Raw genomic sequence first — 18,799 nt, 5'->3', positions numbered from 1 at the left:
TTCATCCATGCCATAAGGTAAATTATTGATTTGGTTTATATCATTTGTTCTTATTTTATGTTTTACCATTCTGGCTATTCACAACCTCTGCATTGGATCTTTCAAGTGAAATTGGATGCTGACCCATGATGAATCCACAAGGGAACACTTTATTGCATTATGTATAGTACAATAGTAACCAGACCGATATACTGGAAGTAAACTGGATGATGATACCCTAGTTGGAGCTCTAAATTCAACAGTAGTAGTTGTATATCTGACTGTGTACAGAAGATATACTACATACATACATACATACATATAAGTATGTGTGTATACATATACATATATATATATATATATATATATATATATATATATATACACACACACACACATACACAGTAGGTTTCCATCTACCAAATTCCCTCACAAGACATTTGTTGCTCTGAGGCTTATAATAAAAACAATTGACCCAATGTACTCTGCTGTGAGACTGAACCTGAAACCAACATGGTTTCCAAAGTGGGCTTCTTATCCATGCAGCCATACCTACATTTATGATGATGATGACAATGATATGTGTGTGTGTGTGTGTGTGTGTGTGTGTGTGTGTGTGTGTGTGTCTACGTACATATATGCTAGGGGGTTCTGAAAAGTTCCTGGATTTGGGTAAAAGAAAATCCAGGAGGATCAGTGGATCAGTTAATTATGATTTTATCCAAAATATTCCCCTCTTAGATTCATATACTTATTGCAGTGGTCTTTCAGTATTTGTAAGCCCTTTAAAAAGAACTCAGAAGATGGGGTCTCTAACCAGGCCTTCCTGAGTCTACCTCTTTCACAGGTTCTTTCCACTTTTAGGATGTGACACTGTCTTCATCCATACACAACACATGACCATACCAGCACATTCACCTCTCTTGCACACTACATTTGATGCTTCTTATGTCCAACTTTTCACTCAGGGCACTTCACTCTGTTGTGTGTGCACACTGACATTACACATCCAGTGAAGCATACTAGCTTCATTTCTTTCAAGCCTACACATGTCCTCGGCAGTCACAGCCCATGTTTCACTGCCGTGTAGTATGGCTCTTCGCACCCATGCATCATACTGTCTACCTTTTACTCTGAGTGAGAGGCCCTTTGTTGCCAGCAGAGGTAGGAGCTTTCTCAACTTTGCCCAGGCTATTCTTATTCTAGTGGCACTACTCTCAGAGCATCCACCCCAACTACTGACTTGGTCACCTAGGTAACGGAAACTATCAACTACTTCTAGTTTTTCCCCCTGGCATGTGACGGAATCTGTTTTCTGTACAACTTTGGTATTTATTGCCCTGTGCATCTGTCACACATAAAAACTATCTTCCCAGTTAACTTTCCTTCGATATTGCTGCACCTCTTATGTGTCCATAAGTTACACTGGGTACATCTTATGCAGATTCTACCTATGCCTTTTCTACAGATCAAGGGATTTGTGATTTATCTGCCTCCCTACTTACTAAGACTTTGGGCTTTGCTAGATCAGCATACAGAAGCTCCCAGGCAGCCTGACTTGAATCCATCTGTTATTGCCTGGAGGACTGTGATGAATAAGAGGGGACTGATGACTGATCTGTAGTGAACTCCTACTTCTAACCTGAATTCTTCACTATACTCATTACCATCCCTCACCTTACTGACAGAATCCTTGTACATAGCTTGTGCAGCTCTCACCAACCACTCATCTATCCCTAGTTTCTGCATTGACTACCAGATAAGGGATCAGGGGACCCTGTCAAAGGCTTTCTCCATGTCAACGAAAGCCAAGTACAGAAGCTTATCTTTGGCGTGGAATTTCTTCTGCAGCTGTCTTACCAGAAATATAGCATCAATGGTGCTTCTATCTCTCCCTAATTAGTTGGGCTATGACCCTCTCCGCAAGTTTCATCACCTGATCCAACAATTTGATACCTCTGTAATTATTCCTATATAATGCGTCACCTTCACCTTTATAGCAGTTGACTATGGTGCTGCTACACCAGTCATTGGGTATGACTCCTTAATGTATCACCTGGGTGAGTGGACTATAGCCCACACCACCAGATATTTTAAACATCTCAGCAGTGATTCCTGATGGGCTGGGTGCTTTCCCTGTCTTCATTCCATTATTTGCTTTATCTACCAAGGTACTGTCAATTCAAATAGCTGATCCCTCTACTGGGTTGACATTTGGCAAACTCTCTTTCTCCCATTCATTTTCTTCATTTAGCAATCTTTCATAGTGGTTTCTCCCAGTGTCTGTCTTTGCAATATCATTAAATAAAAATGAGCCATCATCCATGCCAACACATTTCTCTCCTACGACATCACAATTCTCTCTCTCACGTGTGTGTGTGTGTGTGTGTGTAAGTTGTCTACAAGTCCGAGTCAGGAAAAAATGCACTTGTTTATCTATCAATAGAATGGGTGTGTATGTATGTACACATGTATTCATATTATTTAAATTGTGTGTGTATGTGTGTGTGTATATATGTATTCACATTATTTGGATTAGAAACAAAAGAGGCTCTACACAATATAGTAGAGTTTATTTAGTGAAAACCACTAAATTTCTTATGATATTTGATCATTCAGGTGAAAAAAAAGACTTGAAGCATTTCTGTCTCATAGTTTTATCATGTAGATGATCGCACACAATGAGGAACTTAGATAAACCTTGATAAACACAAGAATGAATCATTAGCTTTTCACACAGCAGAACTCCTGCCATTCCCTCTATCCCAAATTCTAAATTCAAATACCACTTTGTGTGTGTGTGTGTGTGAGAGTGTGTGTGTGTGTGTGTGTGTATGTGTGTGTGTGTGTGTGTGTGTGTGTGTGTGTGTGTACTTTTATATGTTTTTTTTTTAAATATTTGTTTTATTTTAACTTATCTATATTTGTCACGTGAGATTAGTAAACTAATGTCTGGTTAACTGACATAACAATTATGTGAATAGAAAGGACTGGTTAAATTACCTATATGAATATTATATACTATATACACTCGTGGACCTGGGAACAGAGGGTGCAGGAGATGCACTAATTCAATATTGCACCCCCTACATATCTTTCTCAAGCTTAGAAAATATTGTTTAAAAATTGATTTGTAAAAATTTGGTTGAAGTTAGGTTTCTTCACAAAATGAAAACAAAGAACTAAAATAAATAAAAAGAAAATTCCCCCAAATCCCTAGAAAGATATATTACTGAACTAAAGCATCCTCAACATTAAAATTAAAATTATATATATATATAAATTCAACAACTGTGGCCACTCTCTTGATACTAGCACAATTGATGAACTATTAAACTTCACAATCAAGTACCCTTCATAGTGTAGCTATCCAATTCTTCATTTCCTCTGTATACCATAACTGGCCCATCATCATCATCATTGCCATCATGTTCTACTGCTACTACCCTTGCCACAACTAATGTTGTTGTTGGCACTTCGTCGCTTACGACATTGAGGATTCCAGTTGATCCGATCAACGGAAGAGCCTGCTCATGAAATTAACGTGCAAGTGGCTGAGCACTCCACAAACACGTGTACCCTTAATGTAGTTCTCAGGGATATTCAGCATGACAGAGTGTGACAAGGCTGACCCTTTGAATTACAGGCACAACAGAAACAGGAAGTAAGAGTGAGAGAAAGTTGTGGTGAAAGAGTACAGCAGGGTTCACCACCATCCCCTGCCAGAGCCTCGTGGAACTTTAGGTGTTTTCGCTCAATAAACACTCACAACACCCGGTCTGGGAATCAAAACCGCGATCCTATGACCACGAGTCCGCTGCCCTAACCACTGGGCCATTGCGCATTCACAGCAAACCATATAACTATAACTATATTCAACAGTGCAACCAGACTAACTCCAGACAGCAAACCCTCCCAAAACAAGAAAACTCTTATTTACTGATGATGAATCTGGCAAAAGAAATTAAAAAAAACTTCTAGCTCTCGTACAGCAACAGCCAATGCCCCTACCCCAGTGCACAACCACACCATTGCTGTCATTAACCCACAATCTCAACTCAATAATAATGTTGAATGTACAAGGTCTTTCACACTTCACAAATCGAAGAACAGTATCATACGTTAGAGATCTTGCACAGCAAGAAGACAATATGTGTAGCACTAAGTGAAATGCACCTGACCCCAGACATACTGGATGTGGAAATACATACATTAGGTTATATACTACTCAGAACTAACTACAGAATACAGAAACAAGGAGAAATAGCGATCTTCATCCAAGAAGACCTGACAATAAATGTCCTCCTCTCCCATTCCAATACAGTGTGCAATACACTAATAATGCATATGATTGACCTCAATTTGATCATAAGTATTACCAACTGTCTGCCTGATGCAGCCTACCACTGAGATCACTTCAAAGATGCTTTGTTGCTCATAAATCAAGCCCCAAATGAGGCCAGCCCACAGACCAGTGTACTTTTAGCAGGGGACTTTAATTTTCCTAGTCTCAGCTGGCCTGAGGGTTATATCCAATTTGAAATTAAACAACTGAATAGGTGAGATATGAATGCTCTTCTTGATACCACTAAAGACTTCCTCATGCAACAAATCATTACCCGTCCAACTACAGGAAAATAACTTACTCGACCTAGTCTTTACCACCAATACAGACTTCATTCACAGTGTTCAGGTCATTCCCACAGCTATTTCCAACCATAACATAAGACAAGTATCAAGAAGAGCAACACACACAAATAACATCAAACAACTTACTCCGCATGAACTTGAATTTCAAGAAGGCCAAGTGGAAGGAAATCAAAACTGAAATCCTTAAAACAAACTGGTCTCTGCATATTGGGAACCCCAATGTTAACGAGGAATGAAGTTTCTGTATGAAGAGTTAATCAGGATCTGTTGAAAGCATGACCCATAAAAGTACAGCTATTCCCACAAGCACTTGATTCCACAAGATAGATGGATATTAATGTGTAACAGAACCAAACCAACAAAACAACTAAAAAACCAAACTTTCTCAAAAGTTGAAATGGTGGTGGTGGTGGTGGGGGGGAAGAACATCGAACTGGACCTAAAACTATCACATGAAAAAGAAATTTCACTAAGGGAACAATAAATTTAAAAGTAATAATGAATAATAACAAGTGTAATAGTTTACGTTAGGGTGAATTGAAACCTTGTACATTGGTTTTGATACTGCAGCCTGTTTGGCTATTTTAAAATGACACTTTGTTTTTTGTTTTTTTGAATCCTTGAAGTTGATTGTCTTAATTTTGTGCTGGTGATTTTTGAGGAATGATTTTTTGAGCTGCTTTGCAGCGGTTTGAGTATTTGCGTGTTTTGGTTGTGCCTTCTCTTCTTGTAAGAGATGAGACAGCCGGTTAAAGAATGTCTGAAGACAGTTATTCAAACCTGTCTTCGTCCGACGAGGAGTTGCGGGAGGATGTGAAATTAATGGACCAAATGCTGACAACACAGAACAGGAATTTTGCTGATGCAGCAAGGTGTAAGGAGACGGAACTGAATATCAGCGAACTAGGAAAGCATAAAAGTGAAATGACACGAGATGGGTTCAAAGTGAAGCTGAAGCCCCCGCAAGAAGTAAAAGATGGAATACCGCAGAAAACGATAAACTATCGAACCTATTCGATAAATAAAGGAAAAATTGATGTCGTCACGACAGAGAAAATAGAAAAGGCGCTGAGGCAGATTTGGGATGATATAACATACCTGGCTAGAGGTTCCACTTTTGGAACAGTAGAAGTAAGGTTCCGGAATGCAGCAGCAGCAAGGAAACATGCAGCTTCAACAATTTGAAGTGAAGATGTGATACTGTTGCCCACGTATAGAGGCACGAGAGCGACAAGGATCACGGTGGAAGGAATCCCACCGGAGATTGATGTGTCCTGGGTGGCTGATGCGGTCCTCTGTGGTAATGAGGACAACATAGTAGTGCTCCAGGCCAAGAAAAAAGACTGCGTTAACTGGAGAGGTCAGCAATTGGAGATGATAGTCCAAGGGTCAAAAGAAATGGTAGAAAAGATTACAGAGTCTATAACCATGGATAAAATAACTATGACTGTGAGGGTGGAAGGAAGAGTTCCACGTTGCTTCAAATGTGGCCTGAAGGGACACATAAGAGCAAACTGCCCTACACCACCCAAAATGATAGAGGAGAGATGGCCACCACCACAAGAGAGGACACAAGAAGTGGAAAAGGAAACTCCAGAAGATAAGGAATGGGAAACAGCCGTGAGGAGGAAAAAAAGAAAAAGGAAGAAAGTAAGTAATTGTGCACCCCAACCCACCCAGGGCCCATACGCTCCCTTTTCACCTCACCCTACCCATACAGACACCAAACCTACCCAATTCCCTCCAACAAGAAAACAAACAAAATACAAACACATACGAAGAAAATAAGATTTCCCCTCCCCCTGTTTGTTTTGCTTGCGTTATATATGAGAACGCAGGAGATGACATGTTTAAACGGTTGAACGAGTGGAAGGATATGGTAGAAGTATAATTCGTAGATGATGATGATGATGGTGAGACTACAAGGTGTTATTTGGTAAACAAAGAACAATGGGAAATAGTAAAAAAGAATGATAAAGGCATTGATTGGTGGAAAGTCATCGGTGATAGAGACAAGTTGCCGAAAAGGACTGATTATACTAAACTGAAAGAGGGCTATGGAATTGAACTGCTAGATTCAAGGCATTGAACGACAAAACGGTATCAATGCAACCACTCGACGTCGGGGGTCGAATGAGCATTCTGCCTCATTATATCATCTTTTTCATAATTCATTCTTTTCTTTTATTTTCTTTTTCTTTTTACCTCCATTTTATAATTTTAGTTCCCCGGTTGTGTTTGTCCCCTTCTATGTTTAGCCCCTGGTGGGTAATAAAGAGATTTTTTTTTTCCTTGTGCATGTCGTGACCTTGTACGTGTGTTTACCCTGACGAGGGGGTCATCACCAGTTTACACTCTATTGTGTTTTGAAATACAGTGGTGTACCTCTGAAATGGCCATAGATATTGTATGAAATTTGTGAAATTGTTTTTACTGATGGATACCTGCGGTGTGCTGTCATTGTTTTTGACTCATGTGTAGTGAACCTTTTTGGACATGGTGAGTGGAATTGAACTTTTGCCTGTTGTTACTGGCTGAGTGCCTGTTGTTCACTCTTGTTTTGAGGTGTGAAATGTACCCGAGGGAGTTGAAGAACTTTGAACTTTAACTCTAAGTGGTGTTAAATCACTTCTGTCCTTGTATTTTCAACCGATAGACTACTTTATAGTACCTCATTTCTTCATTTCATTTTATTTTACTATATCGACTTATATTATATTATAGTATTATATTATATATTTGAAATTTTTACTCCTTCCGCATTAATTTTTATTCGTATTAATTTTAACTTTTTTAACTTCTATGAAATGATATTCACGTGTATTGTATTATACCTTTAACTCAATTTTTTTCAGTTCCATGTTATCGGTTGAAACAATATATTCGTGTATAAAATTTTTTACTATATGCTATATTTTTATTTATTATTTCTTCTTGCGTTATTTCTTCTTATTCTTTATGTTTGACGGATTATGCTGTATTTGTTATATATGTTCATTGACGGGGTGTGATATGTTGAGTCGTTAACCCAGTCTTTTTATTCTATAACTAATATTTTATATATACATATATATATATATATATATATATATATATATATATATATATATATATATATATATATATATGTATATATATATATCACAGTTAGAAGTGGCAAGTCTTATGTGATTTCATTCCAGGTTTTTTTTAACTGCCATAAAGCCAATAAATGTGATGTGACAATTTCAGATCTCATGTAGAAAAGAGCCCATGCCATACCATTCCTTCCAGCGTTTTCTGATAATTGCCAAGGTTTTCTCAATTCTTGGAATGAAACCCAAAGGTAAATTGGCTGTTAGAATAATCTATTCATAAGGCTTTGGTTGGCCTGAAGTTATAGTAGACACTTGCCCAAGGCGCCATGCAGTGGGATTGAGCCTAGAAGCATGTGGTTGGGAAGAAAGCTTCTTACCACACAGTCATGCCTGCACCTATACATATATATATATATATATATATATATATATATATATACATATATATATATATATATATATATATATATATATATATATATATATATATATATATATATATATATATATATATATATATATATGTGTGTGTGTGTATATATATATATAAATAATATATCAACATATGCATATATCCATACATATACGTACATATCTACGTTTATATGTATACATACATGCATATATGGGTACAGGACATCAAAAAAAAAAAAAACGTTAAACACAGTGAGAGAGAAAAACATAAAAACAAAAACAGAAAAAGAACTTTTTTCAAACAACGAAAAAAACAGAGAAACGAGACATGCAACATAAAGAGTATAACCCTTCGTCAGTTGTCCCTGTTTCATCTACTCCGCGTTTCGAAGGCAAGGACAATATGCGACTTCATTGGAACAGTCCTTCCTGCAAAGCAAATTAAATAAAATTTGGAACTTTTTGCGGAGGGTGAAAGTGTTAACAAGAACAGGACAGTGAGAACAAGACAGTAAAAACAATAAAAAAGTAAAAACAAGACTGTAAAAACAAACGCTGAGGGCTGTTGAGCCAAGGCGATAGAAAAATTATTATGAATGCTAAGTAGAAGTGCCATGAAGAGACAGAAAAAACATGTCTGTTCTTTAGGAAGGGCAGAAAGACAGAACCTCTTTCATCAAGTGTCAGCGACGAGAGAGTCAAGGAGGAAGAGGAGGAGTGAGAGAGAGAGAGGGAACGGTGAAAGGGAAAGAAGAAGAATAAGGAAAGGGTGTGTCTGTGTGTGTATGTATGTATGTATGTATATATATATATATATATATATATATATATATATATATATATATTAGTTTATGTATATATTAATATTATCTCAGTTATTAAAACTTTCGATAATTTAAATACGTTAATAGTTACCAGAGGTAGCAAAATTGCACTAAAAACAAGATATCACAGCCGTTTTAAAGGTAGAGATACCAAGTTAAAGTGATACATTTTGAGAAGATATGGATAATAATAAATGGAGCAAAACGCATGTCAATAAAAGTTCCTTTAATTCCTACACATGTTTCGAAATAAGAGTTCTTTCACAAAGAAGAAAGAGCTGTTGGGGTTCCTCATTTATTTCTCTTCAGGGAGTTCATACTAAAATGCATCTATATATATATATGCATAAATGTCGAACAACAAGAATGAGTGCTCAACAGAAAGGATGAAGAACAAGAGAGGGAGAGAGATAGACAGGGAAGTGATAGTAATAGTAGCAGAGTGCACATGTAATTATTAAGAAAAAACTTACTTGGGCAAGGATGCATGGCATCCAATCATATAATAATATAAATAAAAAATAAACATATGCATACATCCATACATATATGTACATACCGACATCTATATGTATACATACAAGCATATATGGGTACAGGACATCACAAAAAAACGTTTGTTCTCACTGTTCTGTCTTGTTTACACTTTCACCCTCCGCAAAAATTTCCAAATTTTAATTAATTTGCTTGCGGGAAGGACTACTCCAGTGAAGTTGCGTATTGTCCTTGCCTTTGAAATGCAGAGTAGATGGAACAGAGACAACTGACGAAGGGTTATACTCTTTATGCTGCATGTCTCGTTTCTCTCTTTGTTTTTGTTGTTGTTGAAAAAAAAGTTCGTTTTCTGTTTTCGTCTTTATGTTTTCGTTTCTCATTGTGTTGAACGTTTTTTTTTTGATGACCTGTACCCATATATGCATGTATGTATGTATGTATACATATAGATGTAGGTATGTACATATCTGTATGGATATATGCATATGTTTATATATTATCTATATTATTATATGATCGAATGCCACGTATCCTTTCCCAAGTAAGTTTTATCTATATACATATATATATATATATATGGGAGAATTTACGAAAAAAACAACGACAGACGAGGACAGGTGGTGTAGACAACAAAAAGATGTATTAGTTTAACGCTCGGGAATACAGAAAGTCTTTAACGTTTCGAGCTACGCTCTTCAACAAAAAGAATACGGAGACAACAAGGAGAAAAACACGGAGAAAAAAAATTGAATGTTTCGGTCAGCGATTAATATATACATGCATGTGCAGGTGAATATGTATGTATGCATAGACAGAAAGATAGATAGATGTGTGTGTGTGTGTGTGTGTGTGTGTGTGTGTGTGTGTGTGTGTTTCTAGGTCTTGACCCAGTTTTGAAACTATTAAAGTATTTTGAAACTGGTTCTATGCAGAAAGAAAAAGAAACATCTGCTAACCATTTCTTATTAAACATTGTACCTTTCTCAGATGTAAAGAAAATTCCTCTTCTCTCCCATATAAATTACCACCACACACACACACACACACACACACACACACACACACACACACACACACACACGTCTGATCAAACTGATCATAAATACATTTCTAACTTCCTTTATTCTCACAGTCTGAAATGAAGCTAGTCAGTTACTGTGAGGAATTCTATCTTCAATTCCATTAATATCAATCCATTTATCAATCTATCTAGTTAGTTGTCTTTTTTTTCTATCTATCTATCTATTTAGCTATGTGTGTATAGAGCAAGAGAGAGAGAGGGAGAGAGAGAGAGAGAGAAAGAAGGTGGAAGTTGATATACAGATGGAGAGATAAACATGGAGGGATAGACAATATATATATATATATATGAAATATGAACTGGTACTACATCCATCACAATGGTGAGGGTTCCAGTTGATCCATTCAACAAAACAGCCTGCTCGTGAAATTAATGTGCAAATGGCTGAGCCCTCGACAGACATATGTACCCTTAATGTAGCTCTCAGGGTGATTTGGCATGACACAGAATGTGACAAGGCTGACCCTTTGAAATACAGGCACTTAGTGTGCTACATATATACATACATACATACATACATACATACATATATATATATATATATATATATATATATATATATATGAATGAGTGATTGGACAAACAAAAGAAAAGGGCACTCAACACATTTAGTAAAAGTTACATGTGTTATTTAAAACAGCTTGATTCAGTTCTTTACAAATTCTAGTTTTGCAGGCCCCTAACAGCAGCCCATTTCTTTTGGGCTTTAGATTGCCAAAGCCTGAAAGAGATGGGCTCCTGTTAGAGGCCTGTGAAACTTGGAGTCACACAGAACCTAATCCAGTTGTTTGTTTTAAATAATGTATACATACATACATACATACATACATACATACATACATACATACATACATACATACATACATACATACATATACAACAGTCTTCTTTTAGTTTCCATCTCCCAACAAATTCACTCACAAGATTTTGGTTGACCATGAATAATAGTAGAAGGCTCTTGCTCAAGGTGCTATGCAATAGGACTGAACCTGGAATCATGTGGCTGAGAAGTAAATGTCTTATCACACATCTATGCCTGCTACTATAGCCACTCTTGCACCTACATATGTGTATGGCATTTATTTCTTTGTGCATGTGTGTGTGAGAGAGAGAGAGAGACTTGGTAAGTTACTTATAGTGTTTAACAAAACAGGTTTGCATAAATGACAAGCATTTTGTGCACTAAAGCAAATAAAATTTTATGACTAAATTGAATGAACTAGAGAAGGACATAGCAACAACATTAAAGAATCTCACCAAACACATCAACCGGTTAAACAATAACAACAAAAAAAACATAAACCAGCTATTGACTACAAGCAAAATGAAAATCTTTAGACTAATGTTGTGACGAAAAACACTAAAGCTAAATTAAACAGTCCAATCTATGAAAAAGCCTAAAAATCAACATTATATTTCCTTTAAGTTCATCACTCACGTCCAATACAACAAGAACAACTTGCTTATTACAATAAAGATCAATGTTACTGTACTATAAAGGAGTGTCTCTCAGGAAAACATAAAATGAATGTATTAATTAGTGGGATAAAATTGATCAAAAGTAACCATAAATTAGAAAAATTAATACTAACAATACCAAAACACTAGAATTTTAATCTAGCATAGTAGAGTTTCTAAAAGACTGTGGATTATTGGTAATGAAATGAAGGATTCTTGTAATAATGTCTAAAGTCTGAAAAGACGCAGATGGGAATTTTTTAACAATAAAAGACTGAAAGATATAAAAAAATGATAGTCACTAAAATTATTGATCAATGAAACCAAACTAAATTATCAGTGAACTCATAGAAGAATAAATATTGAACTAGTAAATAAATCATTCCAAGAATCACTAATAAAGCAAGTATACGTTGATTTAACCTTTTTGATATCAGTCTTCCTGAAGTCTCCCTTAGTTTTATGATACATACTTCCTGTTTTAGAGTGATCTAAATAAAAACTTGTCATCACAATTTTGTGTTAATTTATGTTCCAAACACTGGCTTAATAATGCAAAAGTTGAAGGCAGCAAGCTGGCAAAATCATTAGCGTGCCAGGCAAAATATTTACCAACATTTTGCCCATCTTTACATTCTGAGTTCAAATTCTGCCAAGGTTGACTTTGCCTGTCATCCTTTTGAGGTTAATAAAATAAATACCAGCTGAATATTTGGATCAATACAATCAACTTATTCCCTTCTCGAACTTGCTGGCCTTGTGCCAAGATTTGAAAGCAGTAATGACAAAGTTATCTTATTAGATTCTTCATTTTCAAACTTGATTGAATTGAAGGCAGTAGGGTTAAATGGAGATTACAATGGCAGACAAAGAGAACACATCTACAACATTGAGTGTTACCATTGCTTATTCACCTCAAACAATTACTGAAACAGTGCTGTTAAAAAAATGAACCTTACAAAGCAAAGTGCTATAAATACAAAAAAGTCTGCACCTATAAAAAGAACTATTCAACATCAAGCAGAACACAAATTGAGCATTCTCAGAAACTCATTTTACTCCTTTACTCTTTTACTCTTTTACTTGTTTCATTCATTTGACTGCGGCCATGCTGGAGCACCGCCTTTAGTCGAGCAAATCAACCCCAGGACTTATTCTTTGTAAGCCTAGCACTTGTTCTATTGGTCTCTTTTACCGAACCACTAAGTTACGGGGATGTAAACACACCACCAATGGTTGTCAAGCGATGTTGGGGGGACAAACAGACACACAAACATATACACACGCATACATATATATACATATACGATGGGCTTCTTCCAGTTTCCGTCTACCAAATCCACTCACAAGGCTTTGGTTGGCCCGAAGCTATAGTAGAAGACACTTGCCCAAGGTGCCATGCTGTGGGACTGAACCTGGGACCATGTGGTTGGTAAGCAAGCTACTTACCACACATCAAAAGCAGTTGTAGGATCACGCTTTCAATTTCCAGACCAGGCATTGTGAGTGTTTATTGAGTGAAAATACCTAAAGCTCCATGACGCTCTGGCAGGGTGTGGTGGTGAACCCTGCTGTACTCTTTCACCATAATTTTCTCTCACTCTCTCTTCCTGTTTCTGTCGTACCTGTATTTCAAAGGGCCAGCCTTGTCACACTCTGTACCACACTGAATCTCCCTGAGAACTACGTTACGGGTACACGTGTCTGTGTAGTGCTCAGCCATTTACATGTTAATTTCACAAGCAGACTGTTCCATTGATCAGACCAACTGGAACCTTCATCATTGTAACTGACAGAGTGCCACTCATACATATACATATATACACACATATAAATATATATATATATATATATATATATATATATATATATATATATATACATACACACAGGGTGCAGTATTGTCATCTAAATTATGCAAAAATGAAAATAACTCTGACAATTCATTTTACCAGATATATTTAACAAAATTACATTAAAAATATCTTGAAAGATTAAAGAGTCAATTTATTCAATAAAATCGCCATTGGCTTCAACCACAGACTCCAGACAACTTCGGAATCTCCCACAACTCTTCAAGGCAGTCTCCTTGTTTAAGTTGGTGAAGGCTGTACAGCATGTCATTTCCAAATTTCTGGCAGAGCGAATTGCATCATGGTGCTGTTTTTCTCACAGACGGTGCCCAACTAACCCTACTATACTGTATAGTTGATAAAATCAAAAATAAACAATGCATACGCACAAAAATTTAAAATATAAAATGGCAAGAATTCACCCATCGCATGCTGAACATGTATGTATGTAATATATGTATATATATATATATATATATATATATATATATATATATATATATATACACATACGTCCATGACTCAGTGGTTAGAGGTTTGGACTCACAATCACGAGGTAGTGAGTTTGAGACCTGGAGTGGGCTGTGTGTTGTGTTCTTGAGCAAGACACTTTATTTCATGTTGCTCCAGTTCACTCAGCCGTAAAAACCAGTTTCAACATCACTGGTGCCAAGCTGTATCAGCCTTTGCCTTTCCCTTGGTTAACATCAGTGGCATGGAGAGGGGAGGGTGGTATGCATGAGTGACTCCTGGTCTTCCATAAAACAACCTTGCCCAGACTTATGCCTCAGAAGGAAACTTTCTAGGTGCAATCCCATGGTCCCTTTACTCTTTATATATATATATATATATATATATATATATATATATATGTGTGCGTGTGTGTGTGTGTGTGTATGTATTTATGTATGTATAAATGTAAGCTTGAAAGGTGTTTGCTACAGTACTTTTATCTCAGAGAAAATTACAGATCTTGTGTGTAGAAACACATTAAACTAGGCTCTAAATCAGAGGTTTGCCAGACATGTTTTGGCATGAATTTGCCTCCTCGGTGACTGGTAGGTCATTTTAGTCATTTATAAACTGGTAAGAAGTTTTGTTATTTCATGTGAATAATAGGAAATAAAAAAGATTGTTGATGTAGTGAAGCTGTAATTAATATATAATGTGCACATAAAGCAACAATGATAATAAAAAAAAATGCCTTCTATGTTCTAGTGTACAGAACTATTTTAAATATAGATGTGCACATCTTCAACAATTTCCCAACTTTCTTTAGTCCCCCGCCACACACACATACCTATTACAACCAAATGATGAAAGGGTGCTGCTGTCCATAGCCTTTGTTCATTCCTATACTGGAAAAGGAGATAAACAGAATGTGGGGACTGAAACTAGAAATAATTCCTAAATAATAGGAGCCTTGAGATTGATTTAAAAAAGCATGCAGACAAATATATAACCCCAGGAGTTACAACTATACACAACATAAAGAAAATAGTATTGGTAAGCATTGCACACAGATTACATGAAGCAATTTTAACACAATGGGAAAAAATGCCAACCCAAACCAAACCAAATCAAAAGATTACACATACTCAAAGCACACAGTCGCATTTGGCAGTGAAATGGAAACACAGTACAAATAGGACAACTGAAAAATAATATAATTATTTCGCATAAAGCTGAAATGAAGATCATAAAGAGCCAAAAGCAAGGAAAAATAGAGTTTATACTCAGTACATATAAAAAAATATCAGAGGCAGACAGAAGAGAAAGGGCAAGGAGAAGGGAAAAGATTGGATGAAAAATCTTAATTCAGAAATTAGTAGCAGCATGTTAAATTATAATTAAGAGGATAATTGTCTTAAATTTTGTGTCACAATGTCTGTCTACTTTTTGCAACAGTTTTAACTCATTTGAAAAAATGAAAATAATACAGACCTGAAATAGACCTGGAGCAGCACAGAGAGGGCACATCATTGACTAGGTTTCAAATGGCAATGCAAGAACATTGTCAAACCTAGCTCATTGATTGACTGACCAAATGGTTAATCAAACAATCAATTGGTTAACTGGTTAAATGTTAATGAAATGACAAGAAATAATAACAAAAGAAGTCAAATGAAACCAATACATGTGTTCATTATTGGCAAAATGACCCTCCCAATATACAACAAAAATCAAAAGTAAAATTAATAGCAAGAAGGTAAAAAGCTGTGGGGTTAAAAAATTATGTTGTACTTTGCAAAACAAAGTACATACGTCTGTAAACAAATGTGGCATCATATCCGACTTAAAGGTTTGTTGAAATAAACAACTTTATTACTTTGACTACTACTACTACTACTACTACTACTATTCTTGCATTTATCTCCATTGATAAAAGAGGCATGTATACATAAATTATATTCCTAATCCCTCTCTATCATCTGGTCATTAAGAATGAAATGTCCGATTTTAAACTGAAAGTTTATTCTACTTTATCTCAACAAAAAGCAATGCAGTTAATCAAAGTATGCATCTAAATTATCAACACAATTTTGCCACTTTATCGGTAGCTTATTTATGCCTACAGCGAAGAAGTCTGGAGAGCAAGAGGTGGTGAAATCACGAGAGGTTGTTCTTGCATCTTCTTCAGATTTGAAGTTTTTACTTTGCAAAAAGTTGTCTAATGCCTGGAAAATATAATAGTCAGTTGGTGCAAGGTCTGGTGAATATGACGGCATACTTCCAAGTTCAGCTTCTGTAACTTGAGCAGTGTTTTTGTGCAATATCTGGTCACGCATTGTCTTGCAAGAGAACTGGCCTGTCCCTAGTGACCAATCTCGGTTGTTTAATTGCAAGTTCACTCATCATTTTATCCAATTGGTTGGTGTATATATCCACTGTAATTGACTTACCAGGTCTCGTGAAGCTGTAGAGGATGACACCAGCGCTGTACCACATAACAGACACCATTTTCTTTTTTTGGTGAATATTCTCTTTTGGATTGTATTTTGGCACTTTGTTTCTATCCAACCACCTTGCAGAATATTTGCTATTGCTGAAAAGAATCAATTTTTCATCACACATAACAATACAATACAAAAATGGTTTGCTTTTATACTGTGACAGCAATGAACAGCAAGTTTGAAGATAATGTTTCATTTGATGCATGTTCAGTTTGTGTGGTACCCAACTTGTGCAGCTTCTTTACCTTGCCAATTTGTTTCAGATGGAATCGAAACATCAAACCTTGCTGCTAACTCACACATAGTTTGAGATGTATCCACTTTCACTAGTTTCCAGCTCATCATTATCCACCTTGGTCTCAGGTCTGCCACAGGGCTGATTTTCAAGAATAAAGTCACCAGACTAGAACTTCTCAAATCATTGATGTACAGTGCACTCATTCCCCACATCTTCACCAAACACCTCATTGATGTTTCAAGCTGTTGGGATGCATTGGTTCCATGATGGAACTCATATTCATAAACAACCCAAATTTTTTATCTATCCATGGGTTCACAAGAATTGATTTACAAGAGAAAACTCACAATATAATCAGATACCATGAATTGCATTTCAAAAAGTGATGATGTAACTCTTCAACATTGTAAAACAAAGAATTGACAGGATAAAATATTAGAGTTAACAACTGTCAAACCTGGTGCATAAAAAAGTTAGACATTTCATTCTTAATGACCTGATATAATAAATGGGACGAATGCTTATTCATCTCACAAAGTTAAAAATCATCAACACCATCATCATCGTCATCGTCATCGTCATCGTCATCGTCATCATCATCGTCATCATTGTCATAATCAATTCAATGTTCACTTTTCCATGAACTGGGAGTGAATTTATTTGAGGTGGATTAATATACGGCTATATGCCTTTCTTATTGCCAACCCTCACCTGTTTCCAGGCAAGGTAATATTTCACCATTACCAGCCATGTTCCGATAGAAGACTGGAAATGAAGGACATCACTTGCAGGATGGTGACACTCATTTACATGATATCCAAGTAAAGAGACAGTAGCACACACAAATACACACATGCACATATATATACATAGACTTATATACGTATACTCATAATAATAAGTATACATACATACATGCATGACTCTTTTCTGTCTATCAGCCCCTTCACCCTTATTCGTTCATTCCACTGTTCGTTCTTTCATTCCCCTCGCTCACATTTCCTTGCCTTCTCTTCTTTCCCTCCACTTTTCACTTCACTGTGTCCCTGTCTTTTTTCTTGCCCCTCCCTAATTCTTTTGTCCCTTTGCCTCTACCTCTCTCTCTCTTCTCTTCCCACGTGACCGGTGTTCAGCCAAGCGTGATCTTTCTTTCTTGGCCAGCCGTTGTATGTGTAACATCGTTATTCCTCCATGTGCCTGTGAAATCTTGTATTCCTGCCATAAGGCCTTATTTCCACAACGCCAGCTTAATTTAATTCGTCCTTAGTCAAAAGACATCTGTTTTATTATTTTTATTGTATTTGTGTAACATTGTTCATTTTTTTCCGTCTTTGTTTTTGTATACATTCGCTGCTTTCTTCCAAGGAATCTAATGCTCTTAGCTAGTTTGGAGCAATATCGAGAATAACCAGCCGAAATTGCAAGGATAATCCGGATCTCGACTGAAGAGAGGAAACTCCAAATGACCTGTCAGTGCTTTCTTTGTATCTTCTATTTGTATGTTTTGTCCCTTTTGTGTATCACCTAACTGTCTGGATGTTTTGCATCCTTGTCCCATTGTGTATTTTTTACACACACACACACACACACACACACACACACACACACACACACACACACACACACACATACATACACACACATATATATATATATATATATATATATATATATATATATAAATATAAAAGTATATCATCATCATCATCATTTAATGTCTGTTTCCCATGCTGGCATGAGTTGGATGGTTTGATAGGAGCTGGTATGGCCAGGACC

Source organism: Octopus bimaculoides, chromosome 7 (assembly GCF_046866305.1).
Source record: "Octopus bimaculoides isolate indiv1 chromosome 7, ASM4686630v1, whole genome shotgun sequence".
Lineage (NCBI taxonomy): Eukaryota > Metazoa > Mollusca > Cephalopoda > Octopoda > Octopodidae > Octopus > Octopus bimaculoides.
The sequence above is the reverse complement of the archived record's forward strand: the minus strand, read 5'-3'. Positions refer to the sequence as shown.